Source organism: Ranitomeya variabilis, chromosome 2 (assembly GCF_051348905.1).
Source record: "Ranitomeya variabilis isolate aRanVar5 chromosome 2, aRanVar5.hap1, whole genome shotgun sequence".
Taxonomy (NCBI): domain Eukaryota; kingdom Metazoa; phylum Chordata; class Amphibia; order Anura; family Dendrobatidae; genus Ranitomeya; species Ranitomeya variabilis.
Window position 1 is genome coordinate 1,090,990,016 of NC_135233.1, and position 22,881 is coordinate 1,091,012,896.

General features: G+C 43.2%; 1 protein-coding gene across 1 annotated transcript in view; it reads left to right on the top strand.

The window, feature by feature from the left end:
* The first annotated feature begins 5,903 nt into the window (after window positions 1-5,903).
* PNOC (prepronociceptin) overlaps window positions 5,904-22,881 on the top strand; it is a 247,641-nt gene continuing 230,663 nt past the window's right edge. The window contains exon 1 of the mRNA XM_077291745.1: window positions 5,904-5,996. The gene's annotated coding sequence lies outside the window, so the exon portion shown is untranslated. The remainder of the gene's footprint in view (window positions 5,997-22,881) is intronic.

Sequence of the window (22,881 nt, forward strand, 5' to 3'; positions counted from 1 at the left end):
ACTTGAACTAACTATGAAATACAATTACCCTTACAAGTATACTATCTATTAAGTGCAAATCAACATTTTTCTTTATTCAAGTAGACTTTGACTCTTCTTCACATGCAGGACTGTCTATCTACCCCCACGGGCTCACTGCATTTTCTTCAATTTATTCAAAAGTGCATCATTAAACATTTCCTATCATCTATCTCAGTCTCAATTTTATTAGAATTCTCTAGGTTTCTGGCTGCATACTATCAACTATGTAAACATCATTCTATCTGGATTCAAATGTTTAACCTTATCTGCTATATTAACCCTGTAATATATTAACCTTCTGGCAAAGTGCAACAATTAAACATTGAACCCTTTATGGGTTCGGATAACTCAATGAGGTAGTGCAATATCAATATTCAAGTGCAAGTCAATCACATCAAGATTCAAGTCAGTTTAGCAACATGAGTGACGTGATGCGAGGGACCCATGACGAACCCCCAGTGTAGGACTTGGGCAGGCTACAAGGCGTGTATCCTGACCCGGAATTCTGCCACACCAACGGGTTTTTCTTCAGGTCTGAAAAACAAAGCAATTCTCACAACAAGATTAGTAGCAGTCTCTGTTGGAGGCAGTCTCTGTAAAAGCCTCCGTTGTAAAACCAGTAGGAAGCACCTTTAAGAAGGTGCAAACTATTTACAATGACAGTTTGTGAACCATTCACCGCCCATGATTCAAGTGTTCTTTAAACGAAAAGCAACTTGTGCAAAAACACAGGATCCCTTTAACATGGGACCCCTTTAAGAAATAACCCTGGATGGGTTCAAAGCAGCAAAAGAGTTAAAGAATTATGTACAATCTTGTCAGATTCCACTTATTGCAACTCTGGAGGTAGCACTGGTGGAGGTAGCCCTTTTGGGTACTGGTGGCTACCAGGTGCTACATATGGGACTCCCTCACTCCAGATGGGGGTCTGAGTGCCCACTGAGTTCTGTTCTGGGATATCCTTGGCACAGGCTACAGTTGGAGTTGGTTCTGTAGTTACCGCAGTCTCTGTGGTGGTGACAGTACACACTGTGGTCCTTGTAAAGGTGCAGGTAGGGGTAACTGTATGCGTAGTGAGAGTGGCTGCAGTTTTGGCACAAGGTGACGCTGTTGCCAGAGGAGAAGACATAGCTGGTGTCTTAGAGCTGGGTGTCATGGGGCCTCTTTGCTTGTGTACATTCAGAGCAAACCAACCCTTTTCACCAAGGTGCCTGGTGTATGTGACACTATCTCCTGGATACAGGTCCCTATCCGGGTGTCCTATTTCTTGAATAAAGCCCTTCCCCTTTTGAAGATGGAAGACCACTACTACACCCCACTGCATTGGGAGGCGGTCCAGCACTTCACCTCGGACCCTTTGTTCCTTCTCCCTCGCCCACTGCGATATCAAGCACAGCCTATATTCCTCCCAGGGGAGGATGCCGACATGGCGTCCATTCGGTCTAGCTCTCGGGGCATATTCTGGAAAAAGGACTGTCAGGGTTTTGCCAGCGATAGCAGGCGCTGAAGTGTGGTCAGTGGCTGAGGAAGGAGCGGTCACGGGATCGGGGGCGCTTTCGGTACCTGCACTTGATACACTCCCGTCTACGCCGGTCCGCGCTGCCAACGAGGATACCGGGATCAGCCGTCGTCCGGACCGCGGCTCTTCCAGGGCATTCTGTCTACATAGGGCCAAATTCCTTGCTTCCGCCGTCGTCACCCCGCTGCCCTGGGACTGGCGGTTCAGCTCTCCCATTGATGGCTCCACGGAGTCCACATCCTCCAGCGGTGGCAGGTCTGGGTACCCTTCTGGTGGCGTGGAATGGCATCGGATCGGGCCGTTCCCTTTCGGATACCCGTTGGTCGCCATCTCTGCTCCTTCTTTTTCCCGCTCTCTCCTCTGGGGGCGATTTCTTTTTCTTTGTCTCCGCCCACCATTGAGGATCAGGAGGCGGATCTCGGCTGCTGACGGACACATCCTCAAGGTACAGAGATATTTAGACTGGGCGGCCATTATTTTTCCCGCTCTCAATCAGTTCACGCCCACGATGGCACGCCCTTCTTCTTCTCCTGTGCTCCTCGTGGCACTGTAATGGCGGCAGTTTTGGCGGGAATTTTGTCAGTCTGTTGCAATACACAGTCCTTCAATAAATCACAGTTCAAGCACTATTCTGGCACAGTCTCTAGGCACACATGACCCGACTTTCAGGCTTAAGTAGATCCTGTTCGTGGGGATACTCGGTACTGGGTCCTTCGGTTCTCAAGGGGGATGTCATGGTGGCTGACCCAGTCCGTGGCCCTCGGGACGTCCGTGTTAAAGGGAAAGGTCTTTAAAGGGATAAAGTTTGTGTTCGTGATGCCACCTGTGGTATTCGGTCAGGATGACCGACACTGCTTTAAGGGGTCCGCTGGGGTGATGTTATGGCAGCTAGATGGTATACCTTCCCACAGGTGAAGTATGTCCCCAGGGCTTCCCAGTGTGTAGATGATGGATGATGTGAAGCGCAGTGAAGAACGAGGACACAAGGTTGCAGTCTCTTTACCTTTTTACTGAAGGTTTCAGCATCCACAGTCCAGAGCACAGATCACAGGGCAGGCAGAGTCCGGCCGGTTTGGAGGCAAATCCAGAGTCCCCTTGTCCAGGTGGAAATCAGTAGCCTTCCTCTAGCACCTGGGTGTTGTAGTACCTTACTGCTAAGCTTCTCATAAGGTCCTCACAACTGTTGAAGATGTTACAGATGTAATGTCTCTCTCTGTCCCCCAGATAGGATAGGACAAACCCGTATGACCGGTGGTTTGAGGTTTTTTACAGGGACTCTATCATGCCCCGGCCTCTCGTGGGTGCCACCTTGCCTCCTGGGTATAGGGCGGGCAGGTAACGTGAAATTAGCTGTCCTGCCGGTCTCTGGAGCAAGGCATAAAGGACTGTTGCTCACTCGGTGTTCCGGCTACCGGGATCTTGCGCCTAGAGGGAGGCAGCCTGTGTGGGGCAGAACTCCTCTGATATCCACTCCTTTGCTAAAAACTTCTTCACCCTCTCTACAATACAGTTCTCTTTCCGTGTCTCTTTCTGGGAGGCTGCCGCACTCAGGGCAGGCGCAGCTCCGTGTCCTTCTGTCTCGGCCTCTGACAGGATCCCACCCCTGTCAGGGACCAACTACCTGAGCAAAGCTCAGCCAGCAACTGCCTAACTTCCTATCCAGGCAACCAGTTTTTACCTAATTGTAAAGAGTGCCCTAATAAAAAGGAGCAAAGCTCCCCCTGGTGGTCTGGAGTGCGAAATGTGTTGTATGTTTGTGATACCTGGATTCAGTTGTCTTTCATTGCCACCAAACGTAACATCACTCCCCCCTAGAGGAGAACAATTTTACTGCAACGACCAGGACCCTGGGGTGCTGCATATGTGTCACAGATGGAAGAATGGAATCGCTTTTTTAACCCCTTCCCCCGAAGCCTGTTTTTACTTTCCTGACCAGGCCAATTTTTACAATTCTGACCACTGTCATTTTATGAGGTTATAACTCTAGAACACTTCAATGGATTCCACTGATTCTGAGAATATTTTCTTGAGACATAGTGTGCTTCATGATAGTGGTAAAATTTCTTTGATATGACTTGCATTTACTTGTGAAAAAAACGGAAATTTGGCAAAAATTTCGCAATTTTCACATTTTTTTACTTTTTATGCCTTTAAATCAGAGAGTCATATCACACAAAATAGTTAATAAATAACATTTCCCACATGTTTACGTTACATCAGTACATTTTTGGAAACACAATTTTTTTTGTTAGGAAGTTATAAGGGTTAAAAGTTGACCAGCGATTTCTCATTTTTACAACAAAATTTGCACCTCACATTTGAAGTGACTTGGAGGGGCCTATATGACAGAAAATACCCAAAAGTGACACCATTATAAAAACTGCATCCCTCAAGGTGCTCAAAACCACATTCAAGAAGTTTATTAATGCTTCAGGTGCTTCACAGGAATTTTTGGAATGTGGAAGGAAAAAAATAAACATTTACTTTTCTTTCACAAAAATGTTCCTTTAGACCCAATTTTGCTTACTTTCGCAAGGGTAACAGCAAAAAATGGACAATACAATTTGTTGTGCAATTTTTCCTGAGCATGCTGATACCCCATATGTGGGGGAAATCTACTGTTTGGGCGCAGGGCAGGGCTTAGAATGGAAGGAGCGCCATTTGACTTTTTGCATGTAAAATTAGCTGGAATAATTAGAGGACGCCATGTTGCGTTTGTAGAGCCCCTGATGTGCCTACACAGTGGAAACCCCTCACAAGTGACACGATTTTGGAAACTAGACCCTGTAGGAAACTTATCTACATGTGTATTGAGCACCTTGAACCCACAGGTGCTTCACAGAAGTTTATAAAATTAAGCCATGAAAATAAAAAAAATCACATTTTCCCAGATAAATCTTTTTTAAGCTCCAAATTTTGCATTTTCAGAAGGGTAACAAGATTACTTGCTCAATACAATTTGTTGCACAATTTCTCCTGAGTGCGCAAATACCCAGTATGTGGAGGAAAACAATTGTTTGGGCACATGGCAGCTCGGAAGGGAAGCAGCGCCATTCGCCATTTGACTTTTTGAATGTAAAATTTGCTGGAATAATTAACGGATGCCATGTCACGTTTGGAGAGCCCCTGTGTGCCTAAACAGTGGAAACACCCCGTGTGACACCATTTTGGAAACTAGACCCCTTAGGGAACTTATCTAGATGTGTATTGAACACCTTGAACACGAGGTTCCTTCACAGAAGTTTTTAACCTGGGAAATGGGTAAAAATGTCACCAAAATTTGTCCCACAATTTCTACTGAACGTGGCAATACCCCATATGTGGCTGTACAGTACTGCTTAGCCATATGGAGACTCGGGAGGGAACGTTGTTTGCCTCCTGGAATGCAGATATTCCAAGAATAGTTTGTGGATTCCATATAAAGAGCCCCTAAGTGCTAGAAAAGCAGAATCCCCCCTCAAGTAACCCCATTTTGGAAATTATAACCCTTTGGGAATTTATCTACAGATAAAGTGACGATTTTGACTCCATGGATGTCTTCCAGAAACAGGCAGCAGTGGATGTTGCTGAGTGAAAATTGCAAATTGCAATTGTAGTGACCAGTACGTTGCAGTCATCAGTACATTATGCCCAGCTCATGCATCTGGAGACATGTGTAACACCCCAGGTAACCGGTTGTTACAGTGGCATTGCTTTCCTCACGGGGAGAGTGTTGTCATGCTTGGAAGTGTGGAAGGATCCCTTTAACAGGTATTCAGCACATACAACACCATTCTGACTCCAGGCCAGAAGGGGGAGCTCTACACCCTACTTCAGGGGAGCTGCTCTCTCTGGTCGGGAGGAGGAGTCAGTTGCTAGGCAGTTGGGGAGAGTTAGTCGGTTGGTGAGAGGAGAGCGAGGAGTGAGGAAGGAAAGCTGGGGCCGTGCAGACGAGTGATTCTGCAGCTCCTGGGAAGGGAAAAGAGAGCAGAGCAACTTGTAAATAGACTGAAAGGAGTAAGGAGCAATGGCGAAGTGAAGAGCTGGAGAGAGAAGCTGCGACTGAACTTCCTCCACGCTGAGCACATATACCAGTAGCTGGAAGACCGAGGTTGTGGGGGTAATTTTATACCCCACGGCAGAAACCGGGGAACAGCTAGATTTCAAGTTACCTGTCCACCAATAGCATCTGAGGACACAGTAACAGATAGAGCCTGGGTCGTGATAGAGATCCTGTAAAAAGGCTCGAGTTACCTGTCGCACGGGTTAGTGTCCTACCTAAAGGGGGACAGAGAAAATGTGAGGACCTTGTGTGAGGCCTAAGGCAGCAAGGGAATACAACAACACAGTGCTAGAAGGAAGGCTTCCTCTACCTGGGTAGGGAGATTCCTGAGATGCTTCCAAGCCGGCCGGACCACCACCAGCACCTGTGATCCGGTACCCTGGACTGTGGCTGCTTGAATCATACAGTAAAGAGGTAAAGAGACTGCAACCCTGTGCCCTCCGTTTCTTTCTACACCACCTACCACCTGTTCCTACTACATTGGGAGCCCTGGGGACTCAGCTTGACCTGTGGGAAGCCATACCATCCCTGCTTCCATAACATCACCCCAGTGGACCCCTTTAAGCAGCGTCCGTCACCCCTGACCGAATACCACAGGTGGCGTCATGAACTTTTATTATTCAACTAACCCCTTTAAAGACCGTCCCTTTAACATGGGCTCCCAGGGCCACAGACTTGGTCGCCGCCACCGTGACACATCCCTTTAAGTTCCGGTCCCAGTATCGAGTACCCCACGGCCCTGGGTGGTGGGTGAGGAGCCATTTTGCTTTTCTAGAGCCTTTGTGTTACCAGTAACATGGAAGCCCCTATATTTCCATTAACAGAGGAAGGAAGGTAACTTCCGAAACGCGTGTCGGGGAGGGCGGGAGATTGCATGTACCCCTGTCACACACCATTAGGTATGTTGCTACCATTACGATGTCTATGTATTAACTGGTGTTGTTAACAATTGGGGATGTATATGCCTTTACTTTTTGTATATTTGGGGATATCATGCTGCCTCTTACCGCCTTTGTATATGCGGCACGGTTTGTCACTTTTTAGCCATGTTTCTGCCAATTGACCTTTTGTATCAATAAATTTATTCTTGCAATTATAGCTATGTATTAGTCTGGACTTTTTCCACTGAGCTGTCCTGTGGTCCATTAACAGATGACAGGCCTGAGTGGGGGGTCTCCATAGAGACCATCAGGGCAACGCGATCACATCGCATTGTCCTGATAAAAGTGCACAGGGAACCCCCTCCCTGTGCGATGTTCCTCGATGTCGATGTCAATACTGATTGTAGTAATTGGCTGCAGCCATTGACAGGTCGACTTGGCCTTGTGTTTTGGATCGTTGTCATGTTGGAACGTCAAAGTACATCTCATGCACAGCTTCCGGGCTGATGAGTGCAAATTTGCCTCCAGTATTTGCTGACAACATGCTGCATTCATCTTTCCTTCACCTTTGAACAAGTTTCCTGTGCCTTTGTAGCTCATACATCCTCAAAACATCAGCGATCCACCTCCATGCTTTACAGTAGGAATGGTGTTCCTTTCATCATAGTCCTGTTGTGAATTCCATTCTGGAGCTCCCTCCTGTGGTTGCTAATGGTATTTTTGCGAGTTCTGCCCTTGGGCTCCCTCTGGTGGTTTCGAGTGGAACTGCTGCTCCTTTAGGTAGCTGTAGCAGCTGCCTCCACTGATCGCCTTGCCTGGGTTTGTTATTTAAACCTGCTCTGGGCTTTAGTTCATACCAGCTGTCAATGTTCTTGGTTGGATTTGGTTCTCTCCTTGGATTTCTCTTATGGCCTGTCCTTGTCAGCAAAAGATAAGTTTTTGCTAGTTCTTGTTTGTCCATTTGTTTGGACTCTATTGCTCTGCAAATTTGTCTCTTTTTGTCCAGCTTGTCACTATGTCATATTCAGGCTAGCTGGAAGCTCTGGGGAAGCAGATTTGCCCCTCCACACCGTGAGTCGGTGTGGAGTTCATTTTTGTAAACTCTGCGTGGATTTTGTAGTTTTTAATACTGACCGCACAGTATCCTTTTCTCTCTGTCTATCAAGTTTAGTATTGGCCTCCTTTGCTGAAATCTGATTTCATTTCTGTGTACGTCATTTCCCTCTCCACTCACAGTCAATATTTGTGGGGGGCTGTCTTTCCTTTGGGGGTTTTCTCTGAGGCAAGATAGCTTTCTATTTCCTACTTTAGGGGTAGTTAGCTCTTAGGCTGTGACGAGGTGTCTAGGGAGAGTCAGGAACATCCCACGGCTATTACTAGTGTTGTTGTTAGGATTAGGAACTGCGGTCAGTAGAGATACCACCTCCTCAGAGCTCGTCCCATGTTGCATTTTAGCCACCAGGTCATATCAGTGTGGCCTCTTAACCACCAGGTCAGAACAGTACAGCTGGCCACAATGTGTTAAATGCATCTCAAAAGAGGGAAAAGAAAGTTCTGAGTCATTTTTTTTTCCTTTGTAGCTTGTTTTGTCTTTTTTTTCCCCTTAATCTCTGGGTGGTTCAGGATTTTGGTGCTGATATGGAGGTTCAGGGTCTGTCCTTGCGTGTGGATCAACTCGCTGCAAGGGTACAGAGTATCCAAGATTATGTTGTCCAGACTCCGGTATTAGAGCCTAGAATTCCTATTCCTGATTTGTTTTCTGGGGATAGATCTAAATTTTTGAACTTCAAAAATAATTGCAGATTGTTTTTTGCTCTGAGACCCCGTTCCTCTGGTGACCCCATTCAGCAGGTGAAGATTGTTATTTCTTTGCTGCGTGGCGACCCGCAGGACTGGGCATTCTCCCTTGAGCCAGGAAATCCTGCATTGCTCAATATTGACGCATTTTTTCAAGCGCTCGGATTGCTGTATGACGAGCCTAATTCTGTGGATCAGGCAGAAAAGACTTTGCTGGCTCTGTGTCAGGGTCAGGAAGCAGCAGAAGTATACTGCCAGAAATTTAGAAAGTGGTCTGTGCTCACAAAATGGAATGAGTATGCTCTGGCAGCGATTTTCAGAAAGGGTCTTTCTGAAGCCCTTAAAGATGTTATGGTGGGGTTTCCCACGCCTGCTGGTCTGAATGAGTCAATGTCTTTGGCCATTCAGATCGATCGGCGTCTGCGCGAGCGCAAGGTGGTGCACCATATGGCAGTGTCCTCTGAGCAGAGTCCTGAGCCTATGCAATGTGATAGGATTTTGACTAGAGCAGAAAGGCAGAAATTCAGATGTCAGAATGGCCTGTGTTTTTACTGTGGTGATTCTGCTCATGCTATTTCTGATTGCCCTAAGCGTACTAAGAGGGTCCCTAGGTCTGTTACCATTAGTACTGTACAGCCTAAATTTCTCTTGTCTGTTACCCTGATTTGCTCATTGTCATCCTTTTCTGTTATGGCATTTGTGGATTCTGGTGCTGCCCTGAACTTAATGGACTTAGAATTTGCCAAGCGCTGTGGTTTTTCCTTGGAGCCTTTGCAGAGCCCTATTCCCTTAAGGGGGATTGATGCTACGCCATTGGCCAAGAATAAACCTCAGTACTGGACACAGTTAACCATATACATGGCTCCAGCACATCAGGAAAATATTCGCTTTTTGGTGTTGCATAATTTGCATGATGTTGTTGTGCTGGGTTTTCCATGGTTACAGGTACATAATCCAGTGCTGGATTGGAGATCTATGTCTGTAACTGGTTGGGGTTGTCAGGGGATACATAATGATATTCCTTTGATGTCAATTTCCTCGCCCCCTTCTTCTGAAGTTCCTGAGTTTTTGTCGGATTTCCAGGATATATTTGATGAGCCCAAGTCCAGTTCCCTGCCTCCTCATAGGGACTGCGATTGTGCCATTAATTTGATTCCTGGCTGTAAGTTCCCTAAGGGCCGACTTTTCAATCTGTCTGTGCCAGAGCATGCCGCTATGCGGAGTTATGTAAAGGAGTCCTTGGAGAAGGGGCATATTCGTCCGTCTTCGTCACCGTTGGGGGCTGGATTCTTCTTTGTTGCCAAGAAGGATGGCTCCTTGAGACCCTGTATAGATTATCGCCTTCTCAATAAGATCACGGTCAAATTCCAGTACCCTTTGCCTTTACTTTCTGATTTGTTTGCTCGGATTAAGGGTGCCAGTTGGTTTACTAAAATCGACCTTCGAGGGGCGTATAATCTCGTGCGTATTAAACAAGGTGATGAATGGAAAACAGCATTTAATACGCCCGAAGGCCATTTTGAATATCTTGTGATGCCATTCGGGCTCTCTAATGCTCCATCGGTATTTCAGTCCTTTATGCATGATATCTTCCGGAATTATTTGGATAAATTTATGATTGTGTATTTGGATGATATTTTGTTTTTTTCTGATGATTGGGAGTCTCATGTGAAGCAGGTTAGGATGGTGCTTCAGGTCCTTCGTGCTAACGCGTTGTTTGTGAAGGGGTCTAAGTGCCTCTTTGGAGTTCAGAAGGTTTCTTTTTTGGGTTTCATTTTTTCTCCCTCGGCTATTGAAATGGACCCTGTTAAAGTCCAGGCCATTCATGATTGGACTCAACCCACATCTGTAAAGAGCCTTCAGAAATTTTTGGGCTTTGCTAATTTTTATCGCCGCTTTATTGCTAATTTTTCTAGTGTGGTGAAGCCTCTGACCGATTTGACGAAGAAAGGCGCTGATGTGATGAATTGGTCCTCTGCGGCTGTTGAGGCCTTTCAGGAGCTTAAACGTCATTTTACTTCTGCCCCTGTGTTGCGTCAGCCAGATGTTTCGCTCCCTTTTCAGGTTGAGGTTGATGCTTCTGAGATTGGGGCAGGGGCCGTTTTGTCTCAGAGAAATTCTGATGGCTCTTTGATGAAACCATGTGCTTTCTTCTCCAGAAAGTTTTCGCCTGCTGAGCGTAATTATGATGTCGGCAATCGGGAGTTGTTGGCTATGAAGTGGACATTTGAGGAGTGGCGACATTGGCTTGAGGGAGCCAAGCATCGCGTGGTCTTGACTGATCATAAGAATCTGATTTACCTCGAGACTGCTAAGCGGTTGAATCCTAGACAAGCTCGGTGGTCTCTGTTTTTCTCCCGTTTCGATTTTGTGGTCTCGTATATTCCAGGATCTAAGAATGTGAAGGCTGATGCCCTTTCTAGGAGTTTTTTGCCTGACTCTCCGGGAATTCTTGAGCCGGCTGGGATCCTCAAGGAGGGGGTGATTCTTTCTGCCATCTCGCCTGATTTGCGGCGGGTACTTCATGAGTTTGAGTTTCAGGCTGATAAACCTGACCGCTGTCCAGTGAGGAGACTGTTTGTTCCTGATAGATGGACTAGCAGGGTAATTTCTGAGGTTCATTGTTCGGTGTTGGCTGGTCACCCTGGGATTTTAGGTACCAGAGATTTGGTGGCTAGGTCCTTTTGGTGGCCTTCCTTGTCGCGGGATGTGCATTCGTTTGTGCAGTCCTGTGGGACCTGTGCTCGGGCTAAGCCTTGCTGTTCCCGTGCCAGTGGGTTGCTTTTGCCTTTGCCTATTCCTGAGAGGCCCTGGACGCATATTTCCATGGATTTTATTTCTGATCTTCCTGTTTCTCAGAAGATGTCTGTCATCTGGGTGGTTTGTGACCGTTTTTCTAAGATGGTCCATTTGGTACCGTTGCCTAAGTTGCCTTCCTCCTCTGATTTGGTTCCATTATTTTTTCAGCATGTGGTTCGTTTACATGGTATTCCGGAGAATATTGTGTCTGACAGAGGTTCACAGTTCGTTTCTAGGTTTTGGCGGTCCTTTTGTGCTAGAATGGGCATTGATTTGTCTTTTTCTTCAGCATTCCATCCTCAGACAAATGGCCAAATGGAGCGAACCAATCAGACCTTGGAAACCTATTTGAGATGCTTCGTGTCTGCTGATCAGGATGATTGGGTGACCTTTTTGCCGTTGGCCGAGTTTGCCCTTAATAATCGGGCTAGTTCGGCTACCTTGGTTTTGCCTTTTTTTTGTAACTTTGGTTTTCATCCTCGTTTTTCTTCGGGACAGCTTGAGCCTTCTGACTGTCCTGGTGTGGATTCTGTGGTGGACAGGTTGCAGCATATTTGGACTCATGTGGTGGACAATTTGACATTGTCTCAGGAAAAGGCTCAACGTTTTGCTAACCGTCGTCGGTGTGTTGGTCCCCGGCTTCGTGTTGGGGATTTGGTCTGGTTGTCTTCTCGTCATGTTCCTATGAAGGTTTCTTCCCCTGTTCAAGCCTCGCTTTATTGGGCCTTATAAGATTTCTGAAATTATCAATCCGGTGTCTTTTCGTTTGGCCCTTCCAGCTTCTTTTTCCATTCATAATGTGTTCCATAGATCCTTGTTGCGGAGATATGTGGTACCTATGGTCCCCTCCGTTGATCCTCCTGCTCCGGTGTTGGTTGAGGGGGAATTGGAATATGTGGTGGAGAAGATTTTGGATTCTCATTTTTCGAGGCAGAAGCTCCAATATCTGGTCAAGTGGAAGGGTTATGGCCAGGAGGATAATTCTTGGGTTGTTGCCTCTGATGTTCATGCTGCCGATTTGGTTCGTGCTTTCCATTTGGCTCGTCCTGATCGGCCTCGGAGCTCTGGTGAGGGTTCGGTGACCCCTCCTCAAGGGGGGGGTACTGTTGTGAATTCCGTTCTGGAGCTCCCTCCTGTGGTTGCTAATGGTATTTTTGCGAGTTCTGCCCTTGGGCTCCCTCTGGTGGTTTCGAGTGGAACTGCTGCTCCTTTAGGTAGCTGTAGCAGCTGCCTCCACTGATCGCCTTGCCTGGGTTTGTTATTTAAACCTGCTCTGGGCTTTAGTTCATGCCAGCTGTCAATGTTCTTGGTTGGATTTGGTTCTCTCCTTGGATTTCTCTTATAGCTTGTCCTTGTCAGCAAAAGATAAGTTTTTGCTAGTTCTTGTTTGTCCATTTGTTTGGACTCTATTGCTCTGCAAATTTGTCTCTTTTTGTCCAGCTTGTCACTATGTCATATTCAGGCTAGCTGGAAGCTCTGGGGAAGCAGATTTGCCCCTCCACACCGTGAGTCGGTGTGGAGTTCATTTTTGTAAACTCTGCGTGGATTTTGTAGTTTTTAATACTGACTGCACAGTATCCTTTTCTCTCTGTCTATCAAGTTTAGTATTGGCCTCCTTTGCTGAAATCTGATTTCATTTCTGTGTGCGTCATTTCCCTCTCCACTCACAGTCAATATTTGTGGGGGGCTGTCTTTCCTTTGAGGGTTTTCTCTGAGGCAAGATAGCTTTCTATTTCCTACTTTAGGGGTAGTTAGCTCTTAGGCTGTGACGAGGTGTCTAGGGAGAGTCAGGAACATTCCACGGCTATTACTAGTGTTGTTGTTAGGATTAGGAACTGCGGTCAGTAGAGATACCACCTCCTCAGAGCTCGTCCCATGTTGCGTTTTAGCCACCAGGTCATATCAGTGTGGCCTCTTAACCACCAGGTCAGAACAAGTCCTTGTTGACCTCTCTCCAAATGTAACGTTTATGGTTGTGGCTAAAAAGTTAAATTTTGGTCTCATCATTGAAAATTACCTTGTTCCAGAAGTTTTCAGGCTTGTCTCTGTGCTGTTTTGCGTATTGTAGGTGAGATACTTTGTGGCATTTGCGCAGTAATGGCTTTCTTCTGGCGACTCAACCATGCAGCCCATTTTTCTACATGTGCCTCCTTATTGTGCATCTTGAAACAGCCACATCGCTAGTTTTCAGAGAGTCCATTATTTCAGCTGATGTTATTTGTGGGTTTTTCTTTGCATCCCGAACAATTTTCCTGGCAGTTGTGGCCGACGTTTTTGTTGGTCTACCTGACCATGGTTTTGTTTTTACAGAGCCCCTGATTTTCCATTTGTTAATCACAGTGTGAATTCTGCGGACTGGCATTATCAATTCCTTGGATATCTTTTTGCATCCCTTTCCTGTTTTATACAGTTCAACTACATTTTCCGGTAGATCCGATGACAATTCTTTTGCTTTCCCTATGACTTACAATCCAGAAATGTCAGTGGCTGGATGAAAGATGCAGGAGTCTGTCTGGATCCCAGGAGCTCACTCAGCTTTTCTGCACACACACTGATTACAAGCAAACAGGACACAGGTGAGGATGTTACCTTTAGTAGCCATTCACACCCAACTGTGTCACCTTCTGTGGATGTTATCAGGCCAAAATCACCAGCGTATGTGAACTTTTGATCAGGGTCATTTGGATGTTTTGGGTTGTCATTATGATTTAAAAAGAGAAAACACAGCAGTTTGACAATAAATGGCTTCACCCAACCACTAACCATAAGTGGAGAAAAAGCTTTGGTGTTTTCATTCATATTATCTGAAAAAAAAGCCAAAAAAGCAAAAATTCTGCTGGGTATGTAAACTTTTTTTGAGCACAACTGTATAGAAAAAAATAAATTGTGTAAAAAAACAAATCAGGGAAACAAAGATTGAGACAGAGAGGCTTCTCGCCAAAGAAAGTAAAAATAATCCAGAAATATTCTTCAATTACGTAAATAGTAAGAAACTCAAAAGTGATACTGTTCACCCCTCAAAAATAGCCTGGGGAAATGGTGGAAGAGGATGAGGGGAAGGCCGACCTACTAAACTCCTTTTTCTCTTCAGTATTTATACAAGAAAATGTGATACTAGAAATTCTTTATTAAATGTCAGCTGATAACCCATAAAGAAGTACGGCGCCGCCTCAAAATCACTCAAAGTAGACAACTCACCTGGGTTGAAGGGGTTAGTGAGATTAGAAAATAAAGTATTTTTGTTTTTTTTACTAAAAAATCACCACAGTTCCGTACAGTGTCCAGTATTGCAGCTTAGGGTCATTACGCCACTAGAATGACTTCAGCTGCATTACCAAACACAGCCTGTGAACAAGGGTGGCGCTGTTTGTTAAAAATGAAAAATGAAATAAATATTATCCCTTCAGTTAATCTCATATAAGACTGTAAATGTGATACATGACGGTTTTTTTTTAAATTCTTCCTTGTAACACCTTGAGGTTCTTTCACAATTCGCAGTCGACATTGATCATTGTCCGCGACATAAAGAGTTTAGTTTCATCCATTCAGATAAGTGCTCCCCTGACAGGCGGCTCGCTGGCTCACAATGCTGACAATACCTCCATTCCTGGGTTTTGTTAATGGTCAGGACGCCTGGGCTGAGATCTGATCCCACACAGTGTAATTCTACGTGTGAGATAACAGGGCGTCCTGCCGGGTTATTCATCCGCGGTCTCATTCATCAGGAGAGTAATGCGCTAAATAGGAAATGGATTCATTGATTAAACCGCCGTAGCGTCTCTACAGAAGGCGCGCATATGTACAATAGAAATCCCTTAAATGTCTCCCAAATCCGCATCCTGAGGTCTGGCCTTTTCAAGAACTAGCGTGTTTTTTGGGGCAGCGCAATGGATTCGCAGGAACGAGGTTGCAGCCAACGCGTCACTTGTTAAATAACATAAAACAGAGAATAAAAAAGGTGTAATCATGATTCTTCTACAATAGCGGAGGGAGCTCAATTTACGTTTATTTATTTGTTGGCACTTTTTTTTTATTTTTATTAACCCCCAGAGCGCTATGGTGGCCCAAAGCAAAAGGTTCAATTGGGCCCCGCAAAATATACAACAGAGTAGGCCTTTCATGGTCATTATAGAGTATGATACTCCCAAAAACATCTCCTCACACTCAGAATATAATAACCCCACAGTGAACCCTGCCACAGAATTTCACCCCACATCCATCCCCACTCGTACAGTATGTTGCCCCATAGAACCCCCAACACAGTATAATGCCCCTAAAGTGCCCCCTCCCACAGTATGATGTTCCCACAAAAACAGTATCATGGCCCCACACTCAGATTGATGCCCCCCACAACGCATGATGGCCCATCACACAGTATGATGGACCCGACTAAGTGTGATGGCCCTTACAGTCTCCTAATCATTATGATGGCTCCCACACAAAATGATGCACCCTGTTACTCCCGAAACAATATTATAGCTCTTCAGCTTGGCGCTTCCACAGCCAGACTCAGTATTATGACCCCCTAACTTAGTATGAAGCCCCTCAAAATCCCCAATATGATGGTCTCCGTTAAGTATGTTAGCCCCCACAGCCCCTGACTCAGTATGCTGCCCCCACAGCCCCCTTCGCAATATAGTGACCCCCACAGTCCTCCATTCAATATGATGGCCCCCACAGCCTCTTCTCAATATAATGACTGTGAGGGACGAGGGAGACTCCATTTTGGATTTATTAATTCAGGCCCGATAGATATCCAGAGATTTCCCTCCACTCCTGTGTTGGCACCACCCTTGGGATAAGTACACAATTTCCAAAAGAACAGAACTTTACCATATGGCCAGAGAATTAGAGGCCACGTGTTAATGAAGGCAAGGAGGAGCAGAGCTGAGACCACCTGCTGTCTTTTGTGTAAGGCAACCCACATCAAGGGAAAGCTCTAGACACTTGGGCACCGATATCTATAGATGAATTATGAGAGTACCCTGAATCTCAGGGTTAAGTCCAATGTACCACCAGAACCCTGGGAGCCCTCCGCATGCAGACCTGCATCTCATACTTCTCTAGCTGTCCCAGATACTGAGCTATTGAGATTGGCTCTCCAGAACCTCTTAGCCGACCCAAGTTTGGACTCTTCGCATCGGTCCAGCCTCAACAAACCCGTTGAGATGTCAGTGGTCCCGTTTGGACCTCCCACTAGGAAGTTATGACTCATCCTAGATATTGGGAATTATTTCAACTAGGCGAACAAGGGAGGAGAATTCAGTCCAACCCAGAGGGGCGGTGGCGAATATGGGAGGGGGCGAGCTAGGGATTAAAAGCTTGTTAAACACCTTTAGCCTTTGTCATTGTTCTGCCATAGAAGCCACGTCACGTCACATGTGGAGACGGACCAGAAACTAAGAATGTGCCTGTGGATATGAGAGCTTCCCTCCGTCCACAAGTTATACAGAACGGTAACGTGACACATACAGCTAAGTGCAATCCCAACCTGTAACCTACTTTTATCTGTACTTCTGGATGTAATCTCTGTATATTACTCCGTGTATATTTGTAGTTTCTAGTGCGCCTATCGACAATTAAAATATCAATTAATTTTGTCTGTCTTTTTACCTAAAATCCCGAATTCTCACGTCCGTGAGTTCGGCTAGTACTTATACGCTACCTGGGGTTGGTTTTTGATCCGATATAAGCTTGTTAATGGGCTGGACTTATATCTAACAAGGAACTGGTGGCAGCATACCATTCTGGTGTTATTGGGGGATCCTGGCAGTGACAAATCAGAAGTTTATTTATATATTCCCAACCTGGGACTGGTGATATATATACCGCCCTCACTGCGGAGTGCCCTGATAACCAGCACGTGACAGGGCAGCTTCTCCAGTGACTACTTATCCTAGGTGCAGTTACCTGAGTGACCTGAGGGTAAGGGGGTGTAGAGAGCTTTGACTGTATAAGCTCTGTCACAGATTGGTGACGGCGGGAGGATATCCGTATCCCCCGGCTATCCTCTCGTGTGTGTTTTCCTTACAGGGACTATAATTTTATATATATAGTAAATGCTTTTATGTGCTTAAAGGGTTATTCCCAGCTTCCATGGCAAATAGAGGAGTACAGTGGGGGAAATAAGTATTTGATCCCTTGTTGATTTTGTAAGTTTGGCCCCTTGACAAAGACATGAACAGTCTATAATTTTAAGGGTAGGATAATTTTAACATTGAGGGACAGAATATTAAAAATAAAATCCAGAAAATCACATTGTATAAATTATATTAATATACTTGCATTATGCAGTGAGAAATAAGTATTTGATCCCTCTGGCAAACAAGACTTAATACTTGGTGGCAAAACCCTTGTTGGCAAGCACAGCAGTCAGACTTTTTTGTAGTTGATGATGAGGTTCGTGCACATATCAGGAGGAATTTTGCTCCACTCCTCTTTGCAGATCATCTCTAAATCATTAAGATTTTGAGGCTGTCTCTTGGCAACTCGGAGCTTCAACTCCATCCATAAGTTTTCTATGGGATTGAGGTCTGGAGACGGGCTAGGCCACTCCATGACCTTAATGTGCTTCTTTTTGAGCCTCTCCTTTGTTGCCTTGGCTGTATGTTTTGGGTCATTGTCTTGCTGGAAGACCCAGCCATGACCTATTTTTAATGTTGTGGCGGAGGGAAGGAGGTTGTCACTCCGGATTTTACGGTACATGGCTCCATCCATTCTCCCATTGATGCAGTGAAGTAGTCCTGTGCCCTTAGCAGAGAAACACCCCCAATACATAATGTTTCCCCCTCCATGCTTGACAGTGGGGATGGTGTTCTTTGGGTCATAGGTAGCATTTCTCTTCCTCCAAACACGGCGAGTTGAGTTAATGCCAAAGACCTCAATTTTTGTCTCATCTGACCAAAGCACCTTCTCCCAGTCACTCACAGAACCATCCCGGTGTTCATTGGTAAACTTCAGATGGGCCTGCACATGTGCCTTCTTGAGCAGGGGGACCTTGTGGGCACTGCAGGATTTTAAACCTTTACAGTGTAACGTGTTACCAATGGTTTTCTTGGTGACTGTGGTCCCAGCTGCCTTGAGATCATTAACAAGTTCCCCTCGTGTAGTTTTAGGCTGATCTCTCACCTTCCCCATGATCAAGGATACCCCACGAGGTGAGATTTTGCACGGTGCCCCAGATCAATGTCGATTGACAGTCATTTTGTATTTCTTCCATTTTCTTACTATTGCACCAACAGTTGTCTCCTTCTCACCCAGCGTCTTACTTATGGTTTTGTAGCCCATTCCAGCTTTGTGCAGGTCTGTGATCTTGTCCCTGACATCCTTATAAAGCTTTTTGGTCTTGCCCATGTGGTAGAGGTCAGAATCTGACTGATTAATTGAGTCTGTGGAGAGGAGTCTTTATAAAGGTGACTGTGTAAGACAGCTGTCTGTAATGCAGGTAACGAGATGATTAGGAGCGTCTAACTGGTCTGTAGGAGCCAGAACTCTTAATGGTTGGTAGGGGATCAAATACTTATTTCTCACTGCAAAATGCAAATAAATTTATATAATTTATACAATGTGATTTTCTGGATTTTATTTGTAATATTCTATCTCTCAATGTTAAAATTAACCTACCCTTACAATTATAGATTGTTCATGTCTTTGTCAGTGGGCAAACGTACAAAATCAGCAAGGGATCAAATACTTATTTCCCCCTCTATATCTCTCTAGGTGCTGACTACTAGAGGTGCAGCTATAGAAATACAGTGGAGCACATCTGAGATACGCCGTTTCCATACCTCCTAACATTTATGGTATGGTTTCCATAGTGAAAGCGTGTAACAAGGGAAGATGAGAGATGTAAGAAAAGAGCAGGAGTGGGATTGTAAAACAGTCTCTTCCTTCTTAATAGGCTCTTTATTACTCCGATGCAATGTTGTAGCAATGATGGCTAATGCCCATCGCTACCTGATGAAGGACAGAAGACTATCCTGTGGATAATGGATAGACTTCATGGTCCGCCTCTCCAGCTTCGCAGCGTTTCACTTGTGTCAGTAGATACGAAACCTAATGACCGATGCTGAATCCACAGCCGGAAAGTGATAAACACTTAAGAGGAGTCGAGCACTGAACCGCAGGACGCTCACAATGACAGCAAACAATATCTAACACGAGCTGTTACACTGCACCAGAGGAATAAAAGCTTAATAAGGAGAAAGACAATGATCTACCCCTGGCCGCCAGCTCTGATGTTCACGTATTAATATGAAGAACCAAAAGACACAGTGGAGGATAGCATGACTCAGAGCATGATGCGGATTTACTGCTGAGACGTTCATTCAATGGAATGATAAAAAAAATATCATTTTTATGCACCCAGCCAGCACATCGCATGGATGACAACCAGTGATATATGTTCTGCACAGTCACCCCATGTAATCACGCTGCTGCTGATCCAAGAAGGATGATCCTCCAGTTTTGCTCAGCAGGTAACAAAGCAGATACTGTACATTGTAAAGGAACAGTATAAGTACTACGTGCAGTGTGTAAAAAAATGCTCTAATACTGCCCTCCTGTGCAGAAATATAACTACTATAATACTGACCCCTATATACAAGAATATAACTACTATAATACTGCTCCTATGTACAAGAATATAACTACTATAATACTGCCCCCTATGTACAAGAATATAACTACTATAATACTGCCCCTATGTACAAGAATATAACTACTATAATACTGCCCCCTATGTACAAGAATATAACTACTATAATACTGCCGCTGTGTACAAGAATATAACTACTATAATACTGCCGCTATGTACAAGAATATAACTACTATAATACTGCTCCTATGTACAAGAATATAACTACTATAATACTGCCCCCTATGTACAAGAATATAACTACTATAATACTGCTCCTATGTACAAGAATATAACTACTATAATACTGCTCCTATGTACAAGAATATAACTACTATAATACTGCCCCTGTGTACAAGAATATAACTACTATAATACTGCTCCCTATGTACAGGAATATAACTACTATAATACTGCCCCTATGTACAAGAAAATAACTACTATAATACTGCTCTTTATGTACAAGAATATAACTACTATAATACTGCTCCCTATATACAAGAATATAACTACTATAATACTGCCCCCTATATACAAGAATATAACTACTATAATACTGCCCCCTATTTACAAGAATATAACTACTATAATACTGCCCCTATGTACATGAAAATAACTACTATAATACTGCTCCTTATGTACAAGAATATAACTACTATAATACTGCTCCCTATGTTCAAGAATATAACTACTATAATACTGCCGCTATGTACAAGAATATAACTACTATAATACTGCCTCTATGTACAAGAATATAACTACTATAATACTAGTCTTATATACAAGAATATAACTACTATAATACTGCCCCCTATGTACAAGAATATAACTACTATAATACTGCTCCTATGTACAAGAATATAACTACTATAATTCTGCCCCTATGTACAAGAATATAACTACTATAATACTGCTCCTATGTACAAGAATATAACTACTATAATACTGCCCCTATGTACAAGAATATAACTACTATAATACTGCCCCTATGTACAAGAATATAACTACTATAATTCTGCCCCTATGTACAAGAATATAACTACTATAATATTGCTCCCTATATACAAGAATATAACTACTATAATACTGCCCCTATGTACAAGAATATAACTACTATAATACTGCCCCTATGTACAAGAATATAACTACTATAATACTGCTCCTATGTACAAGAATGTAACTACTATAATACTGCCCCTATGTACAAGAATATAACTACTATAATACTGACCCCTATGTACAAGAATATAACTACTATAATACTGCTCCTATGCACAGGAATATAACTACTATAATACTGTCTCTATGTACAAGAATATAACTACTATAATACTAGTCTTATATACAGTACAAGAATATAACTACTATAATACTGCTCCCTATATACAAGAATATAACTACTGTAATACTGCTCCTATGTACAAGAATATAACTACTATAATACTGCTCCTATGTACAAGAATATAACTACTATAATACTGCCCCTATGTACAAGGCTATAACTACTATAATACTGCCTCTATGTACAAGAATATAACTACTATAATACTAGTCTTATATACAAGAATATAACTACTATAATACTGCCCTCTATGTACAAGAATATAACTACTATAATACTGCCCCTATGTACAAGAATATAACTACTATAATACTGCTCCTATGTACAAGAATATAACTACTATAATACTGCCCCCTATGTACAATAATATAACTACTATAATACTGCCCCTATGTACAAGAATATAACTACTATAATACTGCCCCCTATGTACAAGAATATAACTACTATAATACTGCTCCTATGTACAAGAATATAACTACTATAATACTGCCCCTATGTACAAGGCTATAACTACTATAATACTGCCTCTATGTACAAGAATATAACTACTATAATACTAGTCTTATATACAAGAATATAACTACTATAATACTGCCCTCTATGTACAAGAATATAACTACTATAATACTGCCCCTATGTACAAGAATATAACTACTGTAATACTGCTCCTATGTACAAGAATATAACTACTATAATACTGCCCCCTATGTACAATAATATAACTACTATAATACTGCCCCTATGTACAAGAATATAACTACTATAATACTGCTCCTATGTACAAGAATATAACTACTATAATACTGCCCCTATGTACAAGGCTATAACTACTATAATACTGCCTCTATGTACAAGAATATAACTACTATAATACTAGTCTTATATACAAGAATATAACTACTATAATACTGCCCTCTATGTACAAGAATATAACTACTATAATACTGCCCCTATGTACAAGAATATAACTACTATAATACTGCTCCTATGTACAAGAATATAACTACTATAATACTGCCCCCTATGTACAATAATATAACTACTATAATACTGCCCCTATGTACAAGAATATAACTTCTATAATACTGCCCCCTATGTACAAGAATATAACTACTATAATACTGCTCCTATGTACAAGAATATAACTACTATAATACTGCCCCTATGTACAAGGCTATAACTACTATAATACTGCCTCTATGTACAAGAATATAACTACTATAATACTAGTCTTATATACAAGAATATAACTACTATAATACTGCCCTCTATGTACAAGAATATAACTACTATAATACTGCCCCTATGTACAAGAATATAACTACTGTAATACTGCTCCTATGTACAAGAATATAACTACTATAATACTGCTCCTATGTACAAGAATATAACTACTATAGTACTGCCCCTATGTACAAGAATATAACTACTATAGTACTGCCCCTATGTACAAGAATATAACTACTATAATACTGCTCCTATGTACAAGAATATAACTACTATAATACTGCCCCTATGTACAAGAATATAACTACTATAATACTGCTCCTATGTACAAGAATATAACTACTATAATACTGCCCCTATGTACAAGAATATAACTACTATAATACTGCTCCTATGTACAAGAATATAACTACTATAATACTGCTCCTAGGTACAAGAATATAACTACTATAATACTGCCCCATGTACAAGAATATAATTACTTTAATACTGGAACTTGAAAAGAATAAGTCCAGCACTGTAAGTCCATAAAATCCATTTTCTTTAAATCCATAGTTTCAAATAACATTAAAACAAGTCATAGTCCAGACATTAAAAACACGCGTTTCAATGCAA